Genomic DNA, 14741 nt, shown 5'->3' with positions numbered 1-14741 from the left:
AAGAGGATGCTCTTTGAATGCCTTACCCACAAGCAGAAACTGTTACACATATCAACTAAGTGATGAGCCTGATGAAAGTGTATGTGTGTGTGTGTTTAGGCAAATAGGCAACTGAAAAGCTTGTGGTGACGCGAATGTGCGCATCTGTTTGTTTGTCATCCAGCCATATGGACTAACTGCCAAAATGTCTGCTGAAGTGGAGAATCAAATACCCAGTTGTACAGACAAAGAAAGACTATTCACTGAAAGCTACTCCATAGGATGCAACATCCCACCACCACCGCATATCGTCACTGCTTGTCAGCGCCCACATTTCGTGGAATATTGTGGCGGCATTCAGCGTCAGAAGATGCAAATTGTTTCTCTTGTCACAGCAGTTGTCAACACGAATTGTGACAAATATATTCATATGCATACATACATACATACATACATACTTATTCATACCATACTTCGAGCCTTTGTGTGTGATCACAGTTTTTGCAACATCGCATCTCGTGGTAGGGACAGAGGGAACATTCTGTTGCTTGAGGAAAAAGAAATATATTTTTATCCACCAATGTGGATTATAATTTTATTCACCAAAGTGGATGATATATTTATCCACCAATGTGGATAATATTTATATCCACAAATGTGGATAATATTTTAATACGCCAATGCGGATAATATTTTAATCCACAAAACTGTATAAAATGTTTATTTACCAATGCGGATAATATATTTATCCACAAATGTGGTAAATGCTATTCACCAATTTGTATAATATTTTTATCCACCAATGTAAATAATAGTTTTATCAACTAAGTGGATAATATTTTTATTCGCAGGTGTGGACAATATTATTATCCACAAGTGTAGATTATAATTTTATACACAGGTGTGAATAGTATTATTATTCATAAATGTGGATAATAGTGTTATCCAAAAATACAGATAATATCCTTTTCCACAAATATTAATTAATTCGTTATCCAGTGATTTGTATAATAATTTGAGGTACCATTGTGGATAATATTTATATCCACAAATGCGGATACTATTTTTATTCTTAAGGTAGATAATATATTTTCCACCCTTGCGGATTATATTCTTATCCACCAATGTGGATAAATTTTGTATTCATCGATGTGGATAATACGTTATCCATTGCTGTAGGTAAAATGTGTTGTCAGTAACAGGAATCCGGTTACACATTTGTTGTCAAAGGCTGAATGATATTTCGCCTCCCTCTGCCCCTTCTCTCTATGTGCCGTATTCCCGTGACAGTTTACATATTTAAAATATTCAAATGTTGACTTTCGTGAATCTTTGTCGAATGCCTTTTACGTGTCTAAATTATGTGACAGTGAAAGACATAACTTTGTATTTGTATGTATGTGCTTGTGAAGGTTAGGGTATCATATATGCCTGTCGATCGGTCCTTACAACTTTGAAAATTTCAAAATTGCCAAAAATTCTCTTCGAATAACAGCAACAAAAGAGCATTAATAAACAACCTAACCACAAAATATAAACGCTGTTATTATTTAAAGCAGAGACGCGCTTATTTGCAAAGAAGTATAGTAAGGGCGCACAATGAGTTGTTTTTGCATTTGCTTCTTACTTACAGTGTACGTGAATAAAAACAAACGATAAACGATGTGGTTGTTGTTTTCTTCACCCATACATACATACATACTAAACCATGGATGGAAATATCTTGGGCGACGCTGATTTAAGGTAAATGTGTGTGTGAGTATGTGTAAGTTTCTAAACACAACGATTATGATGATGATAATGTGTGCATGACTCTGGATGATGGACCTTTTCCCATTTATGTTGGAGAGTCTGTCTGTTCTCCGAAGCATCGACACCTTTGAAAGATAATAAAACACAATCATCCAAACATATACTCACATAGACGTGTATGTATATGTGAATACATTAATGTGTGTGCGTGTGGATGTGTTAACATGTGTTGGTGAACATCATCCATGAATGGCCGTGAAGAAAAACATTTTTCAAGTCACATCAGGGCAATTTTGAAGAATTCTGCCTTTTTGTTAACTATCCTTTACCACCAATGCATTAGGTCTGATGAATATACAGATAAACAAGTAAAAAAGTATCAGTCGGCTTTGCCGACAGAGATATACCCTCAGCATGGGCAAATTGAAACACTTTTTTCACAAAAAACTTATGTAGTTAGGGGGTTTCAAAAATTTGGTCGTATGAACCGACAAAAATGTTGATTAGGATTAAAGTTCAAAATTTTTGCGGAAAAGGTACTTAAAGGAATGGACCGACATAGACCATGGGGGTGCCATAGGGGGTTTTTACACCCTTCGGGCTGTTTTCTCAAGAAGTATGGACTTGCACCTGAAATAACTTTTACCATCGTAATTGAGGCAGCGAATGTAAGTTGCTTCAACAAAAATCAAAGTGATTCAATAGCAGGTCTTAAAGTGAACTTATCCAAAATTTTGTGTGGGAGGTACGGGATGGAGTGGACAAATATAGTCCATATTCGAACCTGATCTATATCTGGTAGATATTATGAGAATGTGTAAAGTATGGACCAAATCGGTCACTTCCATCAAGAGTTATCGTGCGCACAATTTTTCCGAATATTTTTGAACTTTTGTGGGGTAGGTACCTGAAGGAGTGGACCGATATGGCTTATCTACGAACTTAAACTAAGTTTGGAAACAATATTACGAAGGCCAAATTTTGGCCGGAATCGGCATTTCTGTTCGAGAATTATCTTGCGCTTCCACCCATAAACATGGTGTCATAGGGTTTGTTTTTCAACTTTCAGGCTATTTTTTCAGGAAGTATGGAATTGCCCCTGAGAAAACTTGTACCTTCGTATAGGGGACAGTGAATACATGATGTTACAACAAAAACCAAGGCGAATCAAGAGCAGGTCCTAAACTGAACTTTTCCGAGATTTTGTGTGGGAGGTACTCGAAGGAGTTTACCGATTGAGTCCATATTGGAAACTCATCTATGTCTGGTAGAAATTTCATAATGTGCAAAGTATGGATCAAATCGGTTACTTCCTTCAAGAGTTATCGTACGCACAAATTTTTCGAACATTTTCGAACTTTTGTGGGGGAGGTACCGGAAGGAGTGGACCGATATAATCCATCTTTGAACTTGAACTAAGTTTGGACAAAATATTACGAAAGCCAAATTTTGGACCGAATCGGCAGATACGTTCGAGAGTTATCTTGCGATCCAACCACTACACACGGTGTCATAGGGTTGTTTGTAACTTTCAGGCTATTTTCTCAGGAAGTATGGACTTGCCCCTAATGAAACTTACAGCGTCGTATAGAGGATAGCGAATACAACTTGCGTAAACAAAAATCAAAGCGATTGGAGACCAGGACCTAAACTGAACTTTTCCGAAATTTTGTGTGGGAGGTACCCGAAGGAGTGGACCGATTGGGTCCATATTGGAACCTCATCTAAGTTTGGTAGAAATTACACGATGTGCAAAATATGAACCAAATCGGTTATTCCCTACAAGAGTTATCGTGCGCACAAGTTTTGGGACAATTTTTGAACTTTTGTGGGGGAGGTACCTGAAGGAGTGCACCTATATGGCCCATCTTCGAACTTAAATCGAATCTGGACAAAATATTTCGATACCCAAAATTTGAACCGAATCGATTGATCCGTTCGAGAGTTATCGTTATCGTGCGCACCAGCCAGCCAGCCAGACAGACGGACGGACATTGCTAGATCTACTCAAAATTGTCTGAAACGGATATCGTACAAACATACTTGGGGTCTAAAACCATTATTTCGATGAGGCACATTTTTGGTCGTATCAAAATGTAAATACCCTCTTTAGCCTAAAGGCTGAGGGTATAAAAATATACATTTTACGATGTGTCTGTGTGTTATACGGCATGTTGTATCATTGCAATCACCGTTATGTTTATTCGTTGAGAAGAAAAAAGAAATGATAAATTTATGGAAATGTTTTCCACATATTGGGAAGAATTTTAATATCTATTGATACCTTCATCAACTTTTATTGACACGCATTGACCCTGTTTACCAATGACATAAACAGCTTCCCACGAAATGATTTGTGATTCATAAGTAACATAATAATATTGGTTGGTTTAAGTATACTGCGTATAGGGGTTTTTATGGCTAATAAGGGGTTTTAACAAACATACCTACGCTCTTTAGGCCACGATCGCCAGACATCACCATAGGATTATCTATGAGAAAACTTCTATTCAGCCAGGCTGAATAATTTTTTTGTGAGAAAACTACGCTTATGAAGCTAAGCTTGTGTTTGAAAACATTTTTTAAGAAATTCAAACAAACTAAATAAATTTGAAAACAAAAACCACAACAGAAACTGTCATACAAATATTTTAAACTGTCACAATTTCCTCCCAAAAAAAAAAAAAAAGAAAAAAATTATTTAAGTTAATTATTTGCTAAGTGACTAAAGTCATGCTTTCGCACACACATAGACCCACTCGGGCAAACACACACTCCCATAATTCCCAGCCAAATGCATTCGTCCGATTAGTCGACATTTTTCGATGTTCAGGAGTGTGTGTTTGCCAGTTTGCAAGTGGCATAAAGCAATTTGGTGATGATGTCCTCAGAAAGCTGGTTGTTGTTTGCTACTGCTGTTGATGCCTCTGCAACTTCGGATATTGCAACTGCTTATTAAGTGTTCTGTATCCGAGACAGGGCTAATAAAAATGGCAAACAAACACATACACAAACTAACGCACACGTAACCCAGCAATCAGTATTATTATTAAGAATGGCTTGGTAGTATACATTAGTGTGAGTGGGTGTGCAGGAGTTGACATGTGTGTGTTTCACATTTTCAATTTTAGCTAAAAGTAATGTCTTGATTGTAGCCCATTTTGGGTTAACAAAAATAAGGTGGGGTTATCATTTTATGAAAGGGGTTTCATGAGTGATGGCATTTACCCCTTCCCCCACATTGCATTCCACTTCCCGGCTATCAACTTCCATGTAACACACATTGTGGTGGAGTGTGGAATTACGGAAATTTTGGGTTAACATTGTCGGCAATAAATCTTAAAATATCTTTGTGAAGTGCATTATAACGGACGGACAGACAGCCAGCCACATTACATGTTAAAAGCAGATAGTTGCATATGTGTTATGTGTCGTTGTGTGAGGAGAGACTTGAGCATCAACACTTTCATTTTAAGTAGAAATCATTCTAGAGCTGGAGCATTTTGTTTTCAATCCAAAGTTGGATCTGCATTCATTTGAAATGATGAAAATTGAAGTTTTTATACCCTCAGCATTTATGCTAACGAGGGTATATACACTTTCATACGGGCAAAATGTGCCTCATTGAAATAATAGTTTTAGACCCCAAGTATGTTTGGACGAAATCCGTTTCAGACAATTTGGAGTCAATTTAGCAATGTCCGTCCGTCTGTCTGGCTGGTGCTCACGATAACTCTCGAACGGATGAACCGATTTGGTCCAAAATTTGGCTTTCGAAATATTTTGTCCAAACTTAGTTTAAGTTCGAAGATTGATTGTATCGGTCCACACCTTCCGGCACCTCCTCCACAAAAGTTCGAAAATGCTCGGAAAATTTGTGCGCACGATAACCCTTGAAGGGAGTAACCGATTTGGTCCATACTTTGCCCATCGTGTAATGTGTACCAGACTTAGATAAGGTTTCAATATGGACTTAATCGGTCCACTCCTTTGGGTACCTCCCACAAAAAAATTTCGGAAAAGTTCAGTTTAGGGCCATCCCTCGAATCGTTTTGTTTTTTGCTGTAGCAACTTGTATTCACTGCCCTCCATACGACGGTACAAGTTTCATCAGGGGCAAGTCCACACTTCCTGAGAAAATAGCCCGAAAGTTGCAAAAAATCCCTATGACACCGTGTGTAGTGGTTGGAGTGCAAGGTAACTCTCGAACGGATCAACCGATTTGGTCCAAAATTTGACATTCGTAATATTTAGTCCAAACATAGTTTAAGTTTGAAGATAAGCCATATTGGTTTTCTCCTTCAGGTACCCCCCACAAAAGTTCACAAATTTTCGAAAAAAATTGTTCGCAGATATCTCTTAAAGGGGGTACCCAATTTGATCCGTACTTTACACATCCTTATATATCTACCAGATATAGATCAGGTTCGAATATGGACTATACTTGTCCACTCCTTCGGCTACTTTCCAAACAAAATTTCGGATAAGTTCACTTTAAGACCTGCGCTCGAATCACTTTGATTTTTGTTGATGCAACTTGCATACGCTGCCTCAATTACGAGTTCATACTTCTTGAGAAAACAGCCGGACAAGTGTAAAAAAACTCCTATGGCACGATTTGGTCCAAAATTTTGCCTTCATCATATTTTGTCATAGTTTCAGTTCGAAGATAGAAAATACAGGTCCACAACTTCCTGTACTTCCCTAAATGTATAAAAATGAAAATAAATGGTATGCACGATATCTCTTGAACAAATTTGGTCCAAACTTTGGATCTCGTAATATTTTGTCTACATTTAGTTTAACTTCTAAAATGGGGGTACCTCCCCCACAAAAGATAAACATTTGTGTCTAAGTGCAGTTTAGGGTCCGTTCGAAGATCCTTTGGAAATGTATACCGATGCTGTTCGTTGTGGTCCTGTTTTCAGTGATATTATATTTTCCGTGGACAAGTCCACGCTTACTGACATACTGGTCCAATGACCGATGACCTATTGAAATTACTATCGAAAAGATATGACTCCCAAAATAAGATCCGCATCCATAATGCACTATGCCGGTCCATTCCTTTAAGTACCTCCTCAGCAACACTTTTGAATTTTAGCCCTAATCCACACTTTCGTCGGCAAGTTCAAATGTCCAAAAATGCCACAAAATACTGTAAAGATTCTAAATACATTCGATCTGGCCGTAGATGAAAGTTTCAATTCACATAGGCTGAGGGTATATCTCTGTCGGCAAAGCCGACTGATAATTTTTTACTCTTTAATTGGTGAATTCGTTGAAAAATGCTATTTACAGGGGGTAACAGAAACGTTTTCAAGATGCGCAACTAAAAAAGTCAACTCTGAAATGAGTGCACCCTAATCTTACATTAAAGGTATGCCATGTTAAACTTCGCTTATGGTGCCCCGATTGGCTTTGAAAATGTTTTGGAGAAATTAAAGTTTATGGGGTCCGTTTTGGCTATGAAAAGATTTTTAAAAAATCCATGCCTATGAAGCCCTTGCAAGAACCGTATAAAACCCAGGCTTATGAAGCCTAGGTTGTCTAAGAAAATTTTCTTTAGAAGCTTAGATTGGCATTGAAAAATTCTTATTTATTGCAGACTTATGTCGCTCTGAAGCCACGTTGGCCTTAACAAACTTTTTACTTATGAAACCTAGATTGGCCTTGAAAATTTTCTTTAGAAACTCACGCTTATGAAGCTTAGATTGACATTGAAAAATTCCCTATGAAATCCATGCTTAAGGAGCTGAGGTTGGGCGAGAAAATGTTGTTTCGAAAATCACGCTTAGGACCCCTAGATTTGTTCTGAAAAAAAATCTTATGAAATCCAGTCTGATGGAGCCTAGATTGACGTTGAAAAAATCTTTTTAAATCCAGGCTTATGAAGCCTACCTTGGCATTGAAAAATTCTTATAAAATCCAGATTTATGACGCTCAGGTTGTCTGTGAAAATGTTCTTTAGAAACGCATGCTTATGAAGCCTAGATCGGCCTTGAAAAATTCTAATTAAATCTAGGCTTATAAAATTCAGGTTGTCTGAGAAAATATTCTTTAGAAATCCACGCATGTGAAGCTTGGATTGCCTTAGAAAATGTTCTTTAGAAACCAACGCTTATGAATCCTAAATTTGCCTTAAAAATTCTTATGAAGTGCAGGCTTATTTGGTCTTGAAAAAATCTTATGAAGTCCAGGGTTATGAAGTCAGATACTTACTCACTTAGCTGGCCTTTTACAAAAGATCATTTCTTCCATAAGCCGAACTTAGAAAAGATCTCCATTCCACTCTGTTTGTTGCTGTATTTTTCCAATCTGGGATATGGAGTTTTCTGAAATCCAGGCTTACGATACCTAGATTGGCTTTGAAAATATTATTTAAAAATCCACCCTTATGAATCCTATATTGGCCTTTAAAAATTTCCTATGAAATCCATGCTTATGAAGCTCAGGTTGGCTGAGAAAATATTCTTTAGAAAACCACGCTTCTGAAAAATATATTTGTCCTGAAAAATCTTATAAAATCCAGGCTTGAACTTGAACAAATTATCATTAAATCCAGGCTTGGCTTTGAAAAAATGCTCGTGAAATCCAGATTTATAAAGAAACTTAGACTTATGATGTCTAGATGGACCTTAAAAAATTCTAATGCAATCCTGCCTTATAAAACTTAGGTTGGCCGAGAAAATATTCTCTAGAAATCCATGCATGTGAATCTTGGATTGCCTAAGAAAATGTTCTTTAGAAACCAACGCTTATGAAGCCTAAATTTGCCTTAAAATTTTATGAAATCTTGGCCTTGAAAAAAATTCTTATGAAATCCAGGCTTATGAAGCCTTGATTGTGCTTGAAAAACTTCTTATGAAATTCAGGGTTATGGCAACTAGATTGACCTTGAAAAATTCTTATGAAATCTCGGCTTATGAAGTTATGTTGGGCTTGAAAAGTTCTTATTAAATACAGGCTTTTAAAGCCTAGATTGGCCTTGAAAAATTCTTATGAGGTTCTGGCTTATGAAGCTAATGTTAGCTGCAAAAGTATTCTTTAGAAACCCACGATTATACAGCCTAAATTTGCCTTAAAAAATTCTTATGAAACCCAAACTTATAAATCCTAGATTGACCTTGAAAAACCAGGAAAACCACGCTTATGAAGCCTAAATTTGCCTTAAAAATTTCTTATGAAACCTATATTTATGAATCCTAGGTTTGCCTTGAAAAACTTCTTTAAAATCCAGGAATATTAAGCCTAGATTAGCCTTGAAAAAATCGTATGAAATCCTGTCTTATGAAGCCTAAATTTGCCTTAAAAATTTCTTATGAAACCCATACTTATAAATCCTAGATTGACCTTTAAAAACTTCTTTGAAATCCAGGAATATTAAGCCTAGATTAGCCTTGAAAAAATCTTATGAAATCCATGCTTATGAAACCTAGATACTTCCTTACTTAGCTGGCCGTTTACAAAATATTTGTTCCATAAGCTTTATTTTCCCAATCTGGGATATAGAGTTTTCTGATGTCGAGTTTCACTTGTTCGCTCCAACGAAACTTTGGCCTTCCAGTTCTGTGTGAAGCGCCATGCAACCCGTATTTGTACGCCTTTAAGTCTAGATTGGTCTTGAAAAAATGCCTATGAAATTCAGGCTAATGAATCTTAGATTAGTATTGAAGAAATTGATATGAAATCCAGGCTTATGAAGCACGGGTTGGCTGAGAAAAAAAAACTTTTTATAAACCCACGCATATGAAAAATGCTTATGAAATTCAGGCTTATGCAGCCTAGATTGGCCTGTAAGAAATTCTTATGAAATCGAGGCTTTTGTAGCCCGAATTGACCTTAAAAAATTCTTATGAAATCCAGGCTTATGAAGCCCAGATTGTCCTTGAAAAATTCTTATGAAATCGAGGCTTATGTAGCCCGAATTGATCTTGAAAATATTATTTAAAAAATCCACGCTTATGGAGCTCAGTTTGGCCTTGAAAATATTATTTAAAGTCTCTTTAATTAACTTACCCAATTTTTTCCTATTCCAGTGTAATTAACCCGCAAAACATTAAACATCATCTAAGAATTCATTTAACAAAACATCCCTCTATCCATCCGTTTTCCTGCTTTCCCCGTTGCTTAACATATGTATGTGTTATTGTTATAGTTGTCGTACAAATGGGATTTGTAATGTCAGTGTATCCTTCAAAAGTTTGCACATTCGAGCTTGGTGAAGTGCAGTGGCAGAAGTGGTTGTGAATGTTGAGGGTTTTCAAAAAAAAAAAAAAAAAAAAAACAAGAAAAAAAACTAATGGCACTCGAAGTCATACGCAGTTGGAAAAAGAGCATCAACATAAGCACATGTGTGTGTATGTGTCACACACATACATCCACATTCACAAAACCACTCATAAAATATAAAAAGAACAAACAACGATAAGTCAGTCAAGGGGCTAAATATGAAATAACATTCGTAAAAAATTCCAAGAACAAATGGGTTTGGAACTTTAATGAATTCTTACAAGGTTTGATGGCCCGTAGGGGGTCATACGAAGGTAAAATAGGTTATAGCGTGGTTTCCAAAGTTTGTAATATTTAATTTAAAATAAAAATATTTTTTATGTAATGGCGGTATGTCCGTTCCTATATATGAGCGAAGTAATGGTTAACGGATGCGGAACTTTATTTTGATTTTAGTCCATAGAAACTCTTGATCATATTTAAATATTTTATGCTCAAGTTGACCTACAAATAGTGATAAAATTCACGCTTACGATGCTCAGATTTGCTTACAAATATTCATAAAATACCCACTCTTATCTACCAGGTACCTCATACCTGACCCTTTTAACTGTCCATTGCAGATGCCAACCTCCCTTGACGTGTACTTTAATGGGAATTTATTTCACTATTGGCATTCATTACTTTTTTCCCATTCGGAATCCTATTTGTTGTCATTATTTGTTTATTATTTATTTATTATTATTTATTTAAGAAAAAAGAATATTAAGAAAATATTCTTTAAAAATCCACGCTTATGAAGCTGAGGTTGCCTAAGAAAATATTCTTTAAAAATCCACGCTTATGAAGCTGAGATTGCCTAAGAAAATATTCTTTAAAAATCCACGCTTATGAAGCCGAGGTTGCCTAAGAAAATATTCTTTAAAAATCCACGCTTATGAAGCTGAGGTTGCCTAAGAAAATATTCTTTAAAAATCCACGCTTATGAAGCTGAGGTTGCCTAAGAAAATATTCTTTAAAAATCCACGCTTATGAAGCTGAGGTTGCCTAAGAAAATATTCTTTAAAAATCCACGCTTATGAAGCTGAGGTTGCCTAAGAAAATATTCTTTAAAAATCCACGCTTATGAAGCTGAGGTTGCCTAAGAAAATATTCTTTAAAAATCCACGCTTATGAAGCTGAGGTTGCCTAAGAAAATATTCTTTAAAAATCCACGCTTATGAAGCTGAGGTTGCCTAAGAAAATATTCTTTCAAAATCCACGCTTATGAAGCTGAGGTTGCCTAAGAAAATATTCTTTAAAAATCCACGCTTATGAAGCTGAGGTTGCCTAAGAAAATATTCTTTAAAAATCCACGCTTATGAAGCTGAGGTTGCCTAAGAAAATATTCTTTAAAAATCCACGCTTATGAAGCTGAGGTTGCCTAAGAAAATATTCTTTAAAAATCCACGCTTATGAAGCTGAGGTTGCCTAAGAAAATATTCTTTAAAAATCCACGCTTATGAAGCTGAGGTTGCCTAAGAAAATATTCTTTAAAAATCCACGCTTATGAAGCTGAGGTTGCCTAAGAAAATATTCTTTAAAAATCCACGCTTATGAAGCTGAGGTTGCCTAAGAAAATATTCTTTAAAAATCCACGCTTATGAAGCTGAGGTTGCCTAAGAAAATATTCTTTAAAAATCCACGCTTATGAAGCTGAGGTTGCCTAAGAAAATATTCTTTAAAAATCCACGCTTATGAAGCTGAGGTTGCCTAAGAAAATATTCTTTAAAAATCCACGCTTATGAAGCTGAGGTTGCCTAAGAAAATATTCTTTAAAAATCCACGCTTATGAAGCTGAGGTTGCCTAAGAAAATATTCTTTAAAAATCCACGCTTATGAAGCTGAGGTTGCCTAAGAAAATATTCTTTAAAAATCCACGCTTATGAAGCTGAGGTTGCCTAAGAAAATATTCTTTAAAAATCCACGCTTATGAAGCTGAGGTTGCCTAAGAAAATATTCTTTAAAAATCCACGCTTATGAAGGTGAGGTTGCCTAAGAAAATATTCTTTAAAAATCAACGCTTATGAAGGTGAGGTTGCCTAAGAAAATATTCTTTAAAAATCCACGCTTATGAAGCTCAGGTTGCCTAAGAAAATATTCTTTAAAAATCCACGCTTATGAAGGTGAGGTTGCCTAAGAAAATATTCTTTAAAAATCCACGCTTATGAAGCTAAGGTTGCCTAAGAAAATATTCTTTAAAAATCCATGCTTATGAAGCTCAGGTTGCCTAAGAAAATATTCTTTAAAAATCCACGCTTATGAAGCTCAGGTTGCCTAAGAAAATATTCTTTAAAAATCCACGCTTATGAAGGTGAGGTTGCCTAAGAAAATATTCTTAAAAATCCACGCGTATGAAGCTCAGGTTGCCTAAGAAAATATTCTTAAAAAATCCACTCTTATGAAGCTCAGGTTGCCTAAGAAAATATTCTTAAAAAATCCACGCTTATGAAGCTCAGGTTGCCTAAAAAATATTCTTAAAAAATCCAGGCTTATGAAGCTGAGGTTGCCTAAGAAAATATTCTTTAAAAATCCACGCTTATGAAGCTGAGGTTGCCTAAGAAAATAATCTTAAAAATCCACGCTTATGAAGCTCAGGTTGCCTAAGAAAATATTCTTCAAAAATCCACGCTTATGAAGCTCAATTTGCCTAAGAAAATATTCTTTAAAAATCCAAGCTTATGAAGGTGAGGTTGCCTATGGAAATATTCTTAAACAATCCACGCTTACGAAGCTGAGGCTGTCTAAGAAAATCCAGGTTTATGAAGCTCAACTTGGCGTAGGAAATATTCTTAAGAAATCCACGCATATGAAGCTTAGATTGGCCTCGAAAATATTTTAAAGAAATCAACGCTTATGAAGCTCATGTAGCTTAAGAAAATATTCTTTATCAATTTAGGCTTTTAAAGCTTAGATTAGTCTTGAAAAATTCAATAAACCCAAGCTTATGATGTTCAGGTGGGCTTTGGAATTTTTTTGTACGAAATCCAGGCTTCAAAGCTCATCCTGACTGAGAAACTATTATTTAGAAGTCCATACTCAAGTTAGTGTCCATCGTTATCTAGCTTAAGAAATATACATTCGTAAAGGCCCACGCCTGTGGAGCTCATGTTGGCAATGCAAATATTTTTGAAAAATATATAACATAGCTTAGGATCTCCACAGTCCATTTATACCTACTTTAATTTTGGATAAAAAACTAAGTGCAAATGGATTTATTTCGAAATCCCTTATTTTGTATTTCCAAATTCTTGTTTGCCTCTTTTCTTTGAAATTTCTACCGGTAGTCATTTGTATGCCTGCCAAATTTGTAGGCAGGAAAAAACAGAACACAATTTTAACTGTCACGCTATAATATTAATGACTCAAAAAACAAGCCACATGAACTACAAACCAGCAGTGCATTCAGGCATAAAGCCATGAAGGATACGTGTTCCTGAGAGATCATAACAGGACGACAGAGCAGTGATACGTCGAGAAAAAAGTAAACAAGGCAGGCAACATCTGCCAAATTTGTTTATTTCAATTCAAATGATTTTTTTTTTTTGTTAGGATGAACAATATAATGGCAAGTAATTGGAGCTGCTTAGCACACAGACGTGAATAAGGAGTCCTTCAAATGAGAGGAGATGCTGGCTCAACAGTTTTCGTTTTTAGAATGCTTTGCTGTTTTCTTCTTTTTTAGCAGGGAAATTGAAGTGTCAAGTTGAGTTATATCTGTTTTACGTTACAGTTTTTTGTTTACTTGTTGTTTGTTTTTTTTTTTTCAATTTTCCTTCTCTGGTCTAGCCAGGCTATCCTGGCATTTGGATTATTGTTGTCGGGCACAAAAGAAGACAACAACCATTAGGGCTTTTTGTGTTCGTTCCCAATGCTGTTGTAAATGAGTGACTGGCATGTCATCTCGTCATCAATGACACATTACACGTTGTCGTCGCCATCCCCGCCATATCCAATGCGGGAGACGGAAGGCATCATCCACATCGGCTGTTATAAACTTTTTTAAATAATAAATTCTTAATGAGATGTTCTGTCACATCTTTTGTGTGTTCTCCATTGTTCTTTTTCTGTTAAAGTTTTCAATGTGTCCCCGATTCCCTACAAACTTCATTCCCCTTTACCTGATAGACTACAAGATTGATGTATTTTGTATTTTCTCCATCTTCCTTATGCTTCTTCTCCCCTGCTTACTTTTTTAAAAACTACAAAACATAATTGATGGCGACTGGGTGGGGGCTGGCTTAATTTGCTGGCGTTTAGTTAGATGATCAACAAGTCTTAAACGTTGCGTGAGAGAATTGTTGGTTGGTAGGGTGGGTAGCTATGTTTTTGTTTCCTCAATAAACCAGTTTAGTTGGGAAAAGTTCTTTTTTCTGACATTATTTCTTGAGAAAAACTTTGATTTTCTCAAATTAATGCAGTGTTGGAAAAGATAAATGGGAAAAAAATCTCGATTTACCAGGATAGTGATATCGTTTTATTTTTCAATTTATTTTAAGGAATTAAGCTAGTATGAGGATGAAATGTTTTATTCTGCGGGGCTCGATTTGAAAAAGTTTAACAACCAGTCTGAGCTCTGTAAATGTTGATTGTTTAACAATATTTTAAAGGCCAATACGAAACTTTTGAACGTGGATTTCTGAGAATAACTTCTAGGCCAACTTTAGCTTTGGAGACTTTCAGATTTCTAAAAAATATTTTCAAGCTACATAGGAATGAATTTCTTAAAAAATTCCGAG

At 35.9% G+C, this 14741-nt stretch overlaps 1 pseudogene; it reads left to right on the top strand.

Moving 5' to 3' along the window:
* Positions 1-14741, top strand: part of LOC141395008 (hexosaminidase D-like) — a 95878-nt pseudogene that overhangs the window by 29710 nt on the left and 51427 nt on the right.

The sequence above is a fragment of the Musca autumnalis genome, unplaced genomic scaffold (genome assembly GCF_047663935.1).
Source record: "Musca autumnalis isolate F117 unplaced genomic scaffold, ASM4766393v1 scaffold_1, whole genome shotgun sequence".
NCBI classification, from domain to species: domain Eukaryota; kingdom Metazoa; phylum Arthropoda; class Insecta; order Diptera; family Muscidae; genus Musca; species Musca autumnalis.
This window is presented reverse-complemented; position numbering and strand designations above follow the sequence as displayed.